The 13,969-nt window shown below is 35.1% G+C and overlaps 1 non-coding gene across 1 annotated transcript; it reads right to left on the bottom strand.

Annotated features, from left to right (window-relative positions):
• Nucleotides 1-13,580: 13,580 nt before the first annotated feature.
• On the bottom strand, nt 13,581-13,687 carry LOC112534481. The gene has a single exon (XR_003078768.1). It is a non-coding gene; the product is annotated as a small nucleolar RNA R71 (small nucleolar RNA).
• Nucleotides 13,688-13,969: the final 282 nt, after the last annotated feature.

Consider the following 13,969-nt stretch of genomic DNA (forward strand, 5'->3'; position numbering starts at 1 on the left):
TCCCGTATCATTCAACCATTGAAGAGTATATGGTTTTGGATGTTTGGTTGTTAGAAGTTCCAATCGATCCACCATCATTGTGCTAGCAACGTTAGTGCAACTATCACTATCAATAATTAAAACATAAGGAGTTTTTCTTACCAAACAGTGTGTATGGAAGATGTTCTCCCTTTGGCTTTCATCATTAGCCCCTTGTTGCACATTCAAGGATCTAATGGTGACTCCATATAGCTCACCTGAATGCCCCTCTTGCTTAGCTACATCATTGGAATAGCAATCTTCCAATTCGGGCATTGAATCTTCATCACTTTCAGCTCCACTTTCTTCTTCACTAGCATACACCAATTCGCCTCCTTTTAATGCTAAAGTGCATTTGTTCGGACATTGAGAAGAGATATGTCCATAGCCTAGGCATTTGAAGCATTGGATCTTTTTGGGCTTGCCTTCTTGAGTTCAGCTTTTATTACTTTGATCCCCATTTGTTTCGGCTTTATTATCTTTAGACACTTCCTTTCCTTTGTTTTGGGCAGAATTTGTACCTTTCCAATTGGATTTCCAATTAGAATTTGTTGAAGAGGAGTTCTTGCTCTTTTGCTTCAATTGCCGCTCTATCTTGATTGCCATGTGTAGCATGTCCTCCATCACTACATAATGCTGCAATTCAACAAGATTAGCAATATCTTTGTTAAGACCATGCAAAAATCAAGCCATAATAGCCTCCCTATCCTCTTCTATATTGGCCCTAATCAAAGCAATCTCCATCTCTTGATAATACTCCTCTACGCTCTTTCCCCTTGTACCAAACTTTGCAGCTTATTGTACAACTCTCTATAGTAATGAGAAGGAACAAAGTGTTTTCTCATTATTCGTTTCACTTTAGCCCATGTTTGGATCTCCCCCTCACCATTTTTATGCATATTACTCACCAGTTGATCCCATCAAATTACAGCATAATGGGTGAATTCAACTACGACCAGTTTTACTTTCTTCTCCTCACTATAGTTATGGCATTCAAATACTCTCTCAACCTTCTTTCCCCACTCTAGATACAACTCGGTATCACTCTTACCTTGGAATGAAGGAATTATAAGCTTAATACTACCCAAGTTTGAATCTACCTTATTTCTCCCATGGTGAGTTTCGGTTCTATCTCCCCATTCTTCTTCATCTCTCCACATTCCTCTCCTCGCTCTAGACATACTTTCCTCATCTCGAAAGCTCCTACCTCTCGATTCATATTTGATTTTTATTAGTTCATCCATCATTTCAGCATACCTACTTTCATTATCAAGCCTTTGTCGTTCATGTTTGGAGTTTATAACCTCCATGAATGCTCTCAAATCTGGAATTCCGTGATCGGAATCTTTGGAAGAAGACTGATTAGACATGGTTTCAAGAAGATTAGTTTCTCCCTCACATGTTTGCACTCAATCAAAGGAAGAGTTTGTCTTTGTGCCCTTCAAAATTAACTCAAATTGTAAAAGTTAAAATCACAGCCAACTTAATTAAACAGAATTAACAAGCTAGAACAGAAATTAATTAAGCTAAAGATGAATTAGAGGAAAAGGAGAATAACATAACGAACTAAGAATAAGGATGGAAGTAGAGGAAATAAAGAATAACAGAATGATAAAGAGGAATATAAGAAACCGAATAGGAAACAATTAAGGAGAAGTAGAATTGGAAAAGGAATTGAAAAGAGAAGGTTATGTGATATCTTCAAATATGATTTTCTTTGGATTTGACCTTGAGCAAGTCAATCACTTTTTTTTTTTTAATCAGCTTCAAATCTTGCTTTCTATTGTCTTTCTTTTTTTTAAGCCTCACTTTGGATCAATAATTCAGATCCACATATAAATTTTTTTTTATAACCAAACAAGAACAAAACATATAGAGCTTAATTTGATTGAAACGTCTCGAAGACTTTGATCAAGCAAACTAAAGGAAACGAAATAATAAAATAAAGATATCACAAACCAATTTATCTAGAACGTCTCGAAGACTTTAACCAAACAAATTGACAAAGAGAATAAGATGAAGAGAAATCTGAAAACAAAAGAGTATGTGAGTGGAAGAACAATGAAGATAACAAATAGGATACGTAACCAAACCTTGTAACCTAGCTCTGATACCAAATGATGTAAACCTTCTATGGAAGAGAAGATTACACGCCAAGATCAATACTTATAAGGTTTGCCAAAAGTTATTTGCGGAACTATCACCCTTATTTATAAAGAAATAAAATCAATAGCTATAATAAGATGAACTTAATTAATCTTAGAAACTAACAAGTTAATAGAATTAAATTAAGGTAAAAGTGAAATCAAAACCTAAACAATAAGCTTTAATCTCAAGAACACTCAAAGAAACTCTTTAAGCAAAAACAAGGTTTTCTATTCAATCAAAGATTTATGCTTTTGCCGAATTACATAGCTCTATTTATAGAGTTTAAAACAAAATAATCCTAATCCTAGAAGGACTAGGATATGCGGCCAAGACTCATAAATAAACAAAACTTGAAGTAAAAGAGTAGTAAACTCCTGTTTTGACTTGGACTTGTTAAAAGAAGACTCCTATTTTGACTTTGAATATTCAACCTTGGACTTGGGCTTTACTTTGGGCTTGAATTCAACATAAATCATATCTGATCTTCATGGGGCTTTAATCCATGGACGAAATACAATTAATCAAAGTTGAATCTTGATCTTCTAAGTCCAACTCGCTAACCTTGCTTCTTGAATGCATCTTGTCTATCACGTGGACCATGAAAGAATACAAGGCAGCCTTGAATCTCTTGCTTCTAGCTCGTGTGATTGGACCCTCATACTTCAATGGATCCATTTGTGGCTTGCTTGGTGGTGAAGGATCAGCCTTGATTTAATTAATTAGGCAAGCCCCTAAACTGTACACTCTACTGCACCATCTGAATGACATTTGGCTTAATTTCAAAATTATTCGCTGCAATAGCTGGCCTAACTATACTAGTGTGCATCCTCTCTAGGGAAGGTCTAGCTAACTCATACATTGTCCTGTTTGCTTCAGCGACATTGTTGTTGCCGTCTCCTATGTCTACTGGTGTATGGACAGGAATCTCAATCTGCTCCTCCTCCTCCACGTCTAATTGCTTTCTCAGCTACTTGAGGGATCGTCTGGTTCGGGCAGAGGGTCTACTGGCGCAAGATTAGAATTCCTGGTCATAAACTACCTGAATTGAACAAGGCAGCAACAACCCAACACAACTAATTAAAAGAATATTTAAATAAAAAGCAATAACACAAACAGAAAAGAAAAATGACTAAAGTAATAAAGAGTTTTCAAACAAGTTTTCCCAGCAACAGCGCCAAAAACTTGATGCGCTATGTATGTAAATACAACTAAGGCAGTGAATCTATCGATGTAGCCTAGCACAACGACAAGTATTAAAATATCGTATCCCTAGGGAAAGTGAAATCCTAGAGTTACTATTTCGTACTTTGTTATCTAGCCTAAAATTAATGACGAATGGTTTCTAGATTTACTAATGACTAAAAGCTAAGTTCTAAATGGAATGTGAGAATGAATGAGTAAATAGAATAATCAAGACAAGAAAGCAAACCCAAAGGGGACCTAGACTAGTTGGTAGTCAAACAAAAGATAACAAATTATTGAGTCCGATTATGCTACACGTGGATGGATTCTTAACTGAATTCGATTTCCCTCTCTAGACAACCGAATTCCTAAACCTAAGAACCTAAAGTTGGAATCTCTTCCTAACGATTAATTATTAAGTTAGCCTTAAGTTTAATCCACGTCTATTAAGATTTGTAATTCTTAATCCGATAAATTAATTAACCTTATCTCTAAGTGAAAATTAACCTGATCTTGTAATTAAATTTCCAAACTCAATTAGAATTTCTCAATTGCTAAAAGAATTATATTAACAGTAATCAACACATTCAATGTAAAGAAAACTGGATTTAATTATTAATTGCAAAAAGAATACAAAAAGGAATTCAAACAATCGTAACAATTCAGTACTAAGCCAAAATAGTAAGGAACCCTAATAGGTTCAACTAATCTAGCTACACATGTTCATGTCTAAAGCAAATAGGAATTCATACACTGCAGTTGGTCTCCAAAGTTGCTCCTTGATTTGCTCCAAAACTCCTCCTCAATCTTCAATCCAAAACCCAAATCACGAATCTGACGTTCCAAGGTGGAATCCGTTTCTTAGAAGCCGCCTAAATTGCTTGACAACACGCCTAGGAAAATTACAACGGAAGATCAAAAGTCAAAATCGATGTGTTTTGGCCCGTGTTAACCAACACAGTTTGTGCTCTAAGGCGTGGTACCCTCGAAAAACATGCTGCTTCAAAGTGCTTAAACTACATGGCCTAGAATTTCTGCACGGGCTCCAACACGGACCGTGTTGAATTCCAAAAAGTCAACCCAAAATAAAACGCCTCTGATTACGTCCATTTTCACTTGGAATTGATCTAGAATTGCTCAAATACTAATGATGCAGCTATAACATCTCCTGGAATACAAAAGGATACAAAACACGGGTGATCTTGGAATAAAAACACAATAATTTCTAAGAAAATATACAATAATATGCAAGCAAACATGTGTAAAACTATGCACATCAAGGGGTATATTTCTAAGTATGAGAAAACAACCTCGTATAAGAGTTATATATTTTAATATGATAAATCAACCCTGTGAGAGGGTTATATTTGTCAATATAAGAAAACAACCCCATAAGTGGGGTATATTTATGAGTATGAGGAAACAATACCATAAAAGGGGTATATTTGTGAATATGAGAAAATAACTCCATAAGTTGGGTATATTTGTGCATATAAGAAAATGACCTTGTAAATGGGTTATATTTGTAAGTATGAGAAAGTTACCCCATAATAGGAGTATATTTTTTTAATATAAGAAAATAACACCGTAAGTTGGGTATATTTGTGGGTATAAGGAAACAACAACGTAAAAGGGGTATATTTATCAATGTGAGAAATCAACCTGGTAAGAAAATATATTTGTGAATATGAGAAAACAACCCCGTAAGAGATGTATATTTATGAGTATGAGAAAACAACCGCGTAAAAGCGATATATTTTTTAATATGAGAAAACAACCCCGTAAGAGGGGTCTATTTTTTAATATAAGAAGACAACCCCATAAAGAGGTATATTTGTGAATATGAGAAAACAACCTCGTAATAGGGGTATATTTCAGATATGAGAAAACAACCCCATAAAAATGTTATATTTTTTAATATGATAAACAACCCCACAAGCGGGGTATATTTGTAAATATAAGAAAACAACCTTATAAGTGGGGTATATTTATGAGTATAAGGAAACAACACCGTAAAATGGGTATATTTGTGAATATAAGAAAACAACCCCGCAAAAGGGGTATGTTTGTAAGTATGAATTTTACCCGATAATAGAAGTATATTTTTTAATATAAGAAAACAACCCCGTAAGAGAGGTATATTTGTCAATATAAGAAAACAACCCATAAGTGGGGTATATATGTGAGTATGAGGAAACAACGCCATAACAGGACATATTTATCAATGTGAGAAATCAACCTCGTAAGAAAGTATATTTGTGAATATGTGAAAACAACCCCGTAAGAGGAATATATTTATGAGTATGAGAAAACAACCGCGTAAAAGGGGTAAATTTTATAATATGAGAAAACAACCTCGTAAGAGTGCTATCTATGTAAATATTAGAAAACAACCCCGTAAGAGGGGTATATTTGTGAGTATGATAAAACAACCTCGTAAAAGAGGCGTATTTGTCAATATAAGAAAATAACCCCGTAATATGGGCATATTTTTTAGTATGAGAGAACAACCGCGTAAGAGGAGTATATTTGTGAATATCACAAAACAACCCCATAAGAGGGGTATACTTTTAAGTATGAGATAATAACCTCATAATATGGTGAAATTTGTCGATATAAGAAAACAACCCCGTAACTGGGGTATATTTATAAGTATGAGAAAATAACGCCATAAAATAGGTATATTTATTAATATGAGAAATCAACCCCATAAGAGGGGTATATTTGTGATATGAGAATACAACCTAGTAAGAGGGGTATATTGGTGAGTATGAGAAAATTGCCCCATAATAGGGGAATATTTTTTAATATAAGAAAACAACCCTGTAAGAGGGGTATATTTGTCAATATAAGAAAACAACCTTGTAAGTAGGGTAGGTTTCTGAGTATGAGAAAATAACACCATAAAAGGGGTATATTTATGAATAGGAGAAATCAACCCCATAAGAGGGGTATATTTGTGATTATGAGAAAACAACCCCGTAAGAGGGGTATATTTATAGTATGAGTAAACAAACGCGTAAAAGGTGTTCCCATGCCTCAGTTCATAGGGAACCTCAAAGTGGCTCTATTTCATTATATTCCATCCACATCTCAATTCTATTCATTTAATATCCCCTTTCCTTTGGTGTCATTAACATAAGAGATGTTGTTTCTAGTCTATCTCTTTCTATTTCTATATTCTATTTCTAGATATATATGGAAAGTTTAAATATCAACATATAATAATCCAGAAATTGCAATAGAAAAGAAATAGGAGGTTTGTGATGATTTTTAAAAATCTTTTATCTTACGTAATCTAGAATCCTTATGCATGAAGATAATCAATTTGGTCATTGTAATAAGACACTATTAAGGATTTCTAACCACATTCTTCTTATATCTATATCGAATTCGAACTGCAATGCTATTATTACTTAATATTTATATTTCAATATTTCATATGGTGAAGGCATAGTTTTCTTTTTTAATATGAGAAAACAACCATATAAGAGGGGTACATTTATCAATATAAGAGAAAATAACCCCGTAAGTGGGGTATATTTATGAGTTCGAGGAAATAAACACCGTAAAAGGGGTATATTTTTTAATATGAGAAAAGAACCCTACAAAAACGGTCTATTTGTGAATATAAGAAAACAACCCTATAAAAACTGTCTATTTGTGAATATGAGAAAACAACCCCGTAAGAGGAGTTTATATTTTAGTATGAGAAAATAACCCAATTATAGGGATACATTTTTAATATCAGAAAACAATCTCGTAAGAGGAGTATATTTGTGAATATAAGAAAACAACCCCGTTAGAAGGGTATATTTTTGAATATGAGAAAACAACCCGTAAGAGGAGTATATTTTTGAATATGAGAAAGTAACCCTGTTATGGGAGGTTACATTTGTCAATATAAGAGAACAACCGCGTAAGTCATGTATATTTGTGAGTATGAGTAAACAAGGCCGTAAAAGAGATATATTTATGAATACGAGAAATCAGTCCTGTAAAAAGTGTATGTTTGTGAATATGAGAAAACAACCCCGTAACAAGGGTATATTTTTTAATATGAGGAAACAACCTCGTGAGAGAGATATATTTATCAATATTAGAAAATAACCTCATAAGAGGGGTATATTTGTGAGTATGATTGAACAACCCCGTAAAAAGGGTATCTTTGTCAATATAAGAAAACAACCCTGTTGTAGGGGTATATTTGTGAATATGAGAAAACAATCCCGTGAGATGGGTATATGTCAGTATGAGAAAATAGCCCCATAATAGGGGTATATTTTTTAATATAAGAAAATAACCCCGTAGGAGGGATATATTTATCAATTTATGTAAACAACCGCATAAGTGGGTTGCATTTTTGAGTGTGAGGAAACAATACCGTAAAAGGGGTATATTTATGAATATGAGAAATCAACCTCGTAAGAGGACTATATTTGTGAATATGAGAAAATAACCCCGCAAGAGGGGTACATTTGTGAGTATGAGAAAACAACCGCGTAACAGGGGTATATTTTTTCATATCAGAAAACAACCCCGTAAGAGGAGTACATTTGTCAATATTAGAAAATAACCTCGTAAGAGGGGTATATTTGTGAGTATTAGAAAACAACCCCATAGTAGGGGTATATTTTTTAATATAAGGATACAACCCCGTAAGTGGGGTATATTTTTTAGTATGAGAAATTAACCCCATAATAGGGGTATATTTTTTAAAATGAGAAAACAACCCCGTAAGAGGGGTATATGTATTAATATAAGAGAACAACCCCATAAGTCAAATATATTTGTGAGTATGAGGAAAAGATGCTGTATAAGGAGTATTTTATGAATATGAGAAATCAACCTCGTAACAAGGGTATTTGTTTTAATATGTGAAAAAAATCCCGTAAGAGGGGTATATTTGTAATTATTAGAAAACAACCCCGTAACAGGGGTATATTTGTGAGTATGATAGAACAACCCCATAAAAAGAGGTATATTTATCAATATAAGAAAAAAAAACTCGTGAAAGGGGTATATTTGTGAATATAAGGAAACAATCCCGTAAGAGGGGTATATTTGTGAGTATGTGAAAATAGCTCCATAATAGGGGTATATTTTTTAATATTAGAAAACAACCCCGTATGAGAGGTATATTTGTCAATATAAGAAAACAACCCCGTAAGTGAGGTATATTTCTGAGTATGAGGAAACATCGTAAAGGGGATATATTTATAAATATGAGAAATCAATCTCGTAAGAGTGGTATATTTGTGAATATGAGAAAAGAACCTCGTAAGAGGGATATATTTGTGAGTATAAGAAAACAACCGTGTAAAAGGGGTATTTGTGAGTATAAGAAAACAACCGTGTAAAAGGGGTATTTGTGAGTATAAGAAAACAACCGTGTAAAAGGGGTATATTTTTTCATTTAAGAAAACAACCCCGTAAGAGGGGTCTATTTGTGATTATGATAATACAACCCCATAAAAGGGCTATATTGGTAATATAAGGATACAACCCCATAAGAGGCGTGTGGGCTGCAGTTTCGGGCTTGCACCTAAGTGTCTTTAGCGACTACAGCATTGTAAGGCTTTTCAATATAATCAGTAACACGCTAACTAGTCACTAGGACTAGTGCTGTGATTGGAGTCGCCACCCGGGTAATCACTGGGATTCTTTTACAAATGAGTGGCATTTCTCAAGTTCCATAAGGAAGCTTAAGCCACACAATCTAGAGATGGATCTAGAAGCCAACTTCCTTATTTGTGTATATTAGTCCTTAATTTTATTGTTTAATAAATTATTTTCTATAATTGCAAGCAATTCATACATAGGCATGCCAAAACAACACACAAAATACACGTAAACCTAGCCCATTTTAGTTAAACCCAGCCCATATTAATGGTTAGCCCAATTTCCTAATCAATTATGCATAAAGCCCACTTAGTCTAGCCCATTTACCAATTATGCTCCTGAATTCTAGCCTTTAAGCTTAATGGATTACTTGTTATGAAAAGGCTATTCATTGTGATCTTAACCCTAACTAAGTCTGAGCCTTAACTAAACATGCAAAAGCCTGCTAGTCTACTTGGATTTTAGGGTTTTAGGCCCAGTTAAAATTGATTAGCCTATTTGGACTACCAGATTCATGTTAGATCAATTTTTAATCCTAAGTCTATGTGGCCCATTTTTAATTAATCAATCATATAATCATATATTTAATTAACATATAATAAATAAAAACCTAATTATTACAATCTGCCTACAACTATGAGTGGAAAAAAAGACCTAAAAACTATGCAGTGGCTGAAAGTACATCAAAATTGCCAATAAAACACAAACGTGGGTGACTGCTTGAACAGCTCATCGACATAATGTGAAGAGCTGATCGACTCAACGTAGAGCCAATTGGCTCTTCATTCAGCCAATCGGCTCTACGGTCCTCAGATTGATTTCTTCGATCGTCAGTATAATTCGCATCCCTTGAGCCGAATTTCACATGTACAGATATTAAAAATCGATTAAACAATATCAAAGTAAAAGAAACAAAAGTCGATTAGACAATCAAAATCCTAAATTACTAAAAAATCTAAATATCATAAACTAACAAAGGGCAAATCAAAACGAAAGAACCATGCTCAATAGGTTTAATTACCTAATCATAATGACAAACAAATCTAAATATTAATCATATAAAATGTTTCTAATTAGATCTAAAAATCCTAATTGGTAAAACATCATATTTCAAAACCCTAAGTTCTTATTATCATAATCAAAATCCTATTAACATGCATATTCATAAAAAGACTTAATCTAGTCATACTTATCACAGATCAAAATCCTAATCATGTTTCTAAGAACAAATAATATAAAAAGAAAGAAAAAAAAGGAATGAAAGAACCAATTTTATGATGAATGCGGATGTATGGTGGAAAGAACCCTCAAGTTGTCACCGTGAACATTGGATCTACGAGTCTCAAACGATAAGGATGCAGTCGAATCAAAAACTGGGTAGGAATCCAGTGTTGGATCTGGCTTAGAGAAATCTTTTGTTGTTTGAAAAATAGTTTCCCCAAAATGATCTTTCTTTAGTGGTTAGTTTCCTAAAATCGTTCTTTATTTAATGGCTTAGAGTCTCTAATGATGATTATGATCGACAGTACTTTTCTTCCTTTTTCCTCTCAATTTTCTCTCTATTTTTTTTCTTTCTTAGTGTCTTTCAAATGTCGATCTCACTTACTGCCAATTTTCAGTTCTTGATTCCCCCTAAACACCTCTTTCTATTTATAGAGGTAGGGTTTCAAGGGAAACCCTAGAAAAAGTGATAGATTTTAGGAATATATTGATAAATATCTCATTTTACTTTTAAAATTTAAATAATTATCAATTAAAAGGATGATTATCATTGAGAAAACCTTCTAGAATATATATCTGGACGTGAAAATGTCACAAAAAACAACATCGGATTGCAAAGGTCTCAATTGGCATTATGTACAACCTACAGCCGAATTCGCTCTACTACAGCCGGTTGGCTCTACAGTAGAAAATTTTATGAAAAACTTGTAATTAGGTCCCTAAACTTGTAAAAGCTATTGTTTTGACCCTCAAACTTAATTTTTTCTGACAATTAGGTCCAAACTGATTTCAAAATGCTAACTCCAGCTGGATAAACCTCGACCCTAGCCTTGGAGTCTGTCCTTCACCTCTCGAGACTCGAAAGGGCAGTAACTTTCATGAAAGGGTTTTTTTATTTTTCCCTCAATATCTAGAATGGGAAATAGGTGCTCAAAAAGGGTATATTTATGAGTATAAGAAAACAGCCCCATAAAAGCGGTATACTTTTTAATATGAGAAAACAACCCTGTAGCAGGGGAATACTTTTGAGTATGAGAAAATAACCCCTTAATAGGGGTATATTTTTTAATATAAGAAAACAACCCCGTAAGAGGAGTATATTTGTAAGCATTAGAAAACAACACCATAAGTGGTGTATATTTGTGAATATGAGTAAACAACCTTGTAAGAGGGGGTATATTTGTGGATATGAGGAAACAACCCGTAAGAGGGGTGTATTTGTGAGTATTAGAAGAGCACCCAATGATAGGCATCATACTACACATGTTTTCATGCCCAATTGTTTACATTCTTATGCATGATTATCTCGTTTTATGCTAGAATCACCTGTCTTTTGTTTCCTTTCACGTTTCAGGTCATTTTCGAAGGACACTATCAACAATCGAGGGAAATATGCGTGATTACGGACCAGAATCTATCAAATTGGACGAGGACTAGCACCGAGGGTTGAGCACGGCCTGGACTTCGGCCGTGCTGAATTGCCAACTAGCTGCCCTCCTACAGTGCCTTTTGGCACAGTTTTCGTAGCCACCACGGCTCATGTTGGCTCAGCATCGGCTTGGGCACGGCCTGGAAGAGGTCAACATAACGGAATCCTTAGGTTCAAGACGGCCTCACCGACTACCGGCCGACCAAAGACAGCTTGACCACTACCGCGTCAAGAGACTATATAGGCAAAATTCAATTTGGTGAATGGTGGCTCGATTTTCTGACCTAATTCCAATATACACACTCAATTCACTTGTTTTTCAGACCTCAATTGTCGACTTTGGGAGATCAAATTCATCAATTAAAAGAGGATTACACTTATTTTCAACATCGATTTGAATATTAAAACAAGATTTGGGAGCATTCAAGGGACAAATTAGGGTTTAATATTTTCAATTGGAAAATTAGGGCTTCTCATCCAACTTGAAAAAGAAGGGTGTACATGCCTTCAATTTTCTTTTCATTATTTGTTCCTTACTTTGCTTTAACTATGAACATGAGTAGCTAGATCTTTTGAACCCATTGGGATCTTTATTGTTGATGGATTGTGCTTAGTTGTTAGATTTGTATTTTCCATTCTTGTAATCTTCTTGCTATTCAGTAATAAAGTTTGATTCAGTTAATTTGAAACGTTGAATTAATTGTCTTTTGGGTTGTTTCTTGACATTGAGAAATGCTTGTTACAATTGGAATTTAAATAGTAAGAACTAGTAGTTAACACTTAGAGATAAGGTTAATTTACTCCTCGGATTAAGAATTAACAACTCTTAATAGATCTAAATCACACTTAATGCTAATCTGTAATAATCTGATAGGAAGAGATTCCATTAGGTTAGTGCAGGTTTAGGAAGTCGGTGAGCTCGAGAGAGGAACTGAGTTCGATTCAGGATTTGGGCACGGGTAAGCAAGATTGGTAATTTATAAAATCAACCTTTAGAATTCCATCACTTAGGTCCCCTTTGGGTTTGTTTCTCTTGTTGCGGTTGTCTTTCGATTGTCAATTGCTGTTCATTTATTTATTTGCATTCATAATCATTAGTTAGTTAATTTAGACTTCTCACACCCTATTTCATACTAGATAACATAGTGAACAGTAGTAACTCTAGGTTCACCCGATCTCCAGGGATACGACCTTGATACTCACTAGTGCTAGGCTGTATCGATAGGTTCATTGCCTTAGGTGTAGGTTGCATAAGTAGCCCATCAAGTTTTTGGCGCCGTTGCTGGGGAACCGTAACGGTGAACTAGAGTGAATTGTTTATGTGTTACTATAGTCATTATTTATTTATTTATTTATTCTTTATTCTTTATTTTATTATTTTTGTTGATTGGTGGTTGTTTGGATTGTCGGTTTTAGGTAGTTTATGACCAGGAGCTCTAACCCTGATCCCATAGAACCCTTATCTGACCCAGAGCACTCTCTCAAATTATTGAGACGACGTTTGTAGGCAGTTGAGGAGGAGGTCGGAGTTACAGTTCAGGTTCATAGAGCTAACATGATGGAGAACCACAACCCCCAGGCCGCTAACGACCAAAGGACGATGTACGAGTTTGCTCGACTATCTTTGGATAGGATGAAAACTAGTATAGTCAGACCTGCTGTAGCGGCCGACAATTTTGAGATAAAGGCCAATGTTATCCAGATGATCTAGCAGAGCGTGCAGTTTGGAGGATTGCCCAGCGAGGATCCTAATGCACGTATCTCCAACTTTTTAGACATTTGTGACACATTCAAGATAAATGGAACAACCGATGACGCTATTCGGCTGAGATTATTTCCATTTTCCTTGAGGGACAGAGCAAAGAGATGGTTGCAATCTCTTCCACAGTAGACGATTACTACCTAGAAGGCGTTGGCCGAAAAATTTCTCTATAAGTATTTTTCTCCCGCAAAAACTGCTAAACTTAGAAATGACATATCTTCTTTTATGCAGTTTGATGATGAAAGCATGTACGATGCATGGGAGAGGTTTAAGGACCTTTTGAGATGCTGCCCACATCACGGATTGCTAGTGTGAATGCAGGTTCAGACCTTCTACAACGGGTTGAATCTTGCAGTGGAGGCAGATGGTGGATGCTGCAGCAGGTGGGGCGCTAAACAGTAAGACACCCGAGCAGGCTCAAAACTTGATAGAGGAAATGGCCATGAACAATTATCAGTGGCAATCCTGTAGGAGCCGACCAGGAAGACAGGGAGTGGTCAACCAAGTGGATTCTACAGTAGCCTTGGCAGCTCAGGTGGAGCTTCTAACTAAGAAGATTGACCAACTCCAGATGCCGGTTCATGCAA

The sequence above is a fragment of the Ricinus communis genome, chromosome 2, assembly GCF_019578655.1.
Source record: "Ricinus communis isolate WT05 ecotype wild-type chromosome 2, ASM1957865v1, whole genome shotgun sequence".
In the NCBI taxonomy this organism is placed as follows: Eukaryota; Viridiplantae; Streptophyta; class Magnoliopsida; order Malpighiales; family Euphorbiaceae; genus Ricinus; species Ricinus communis.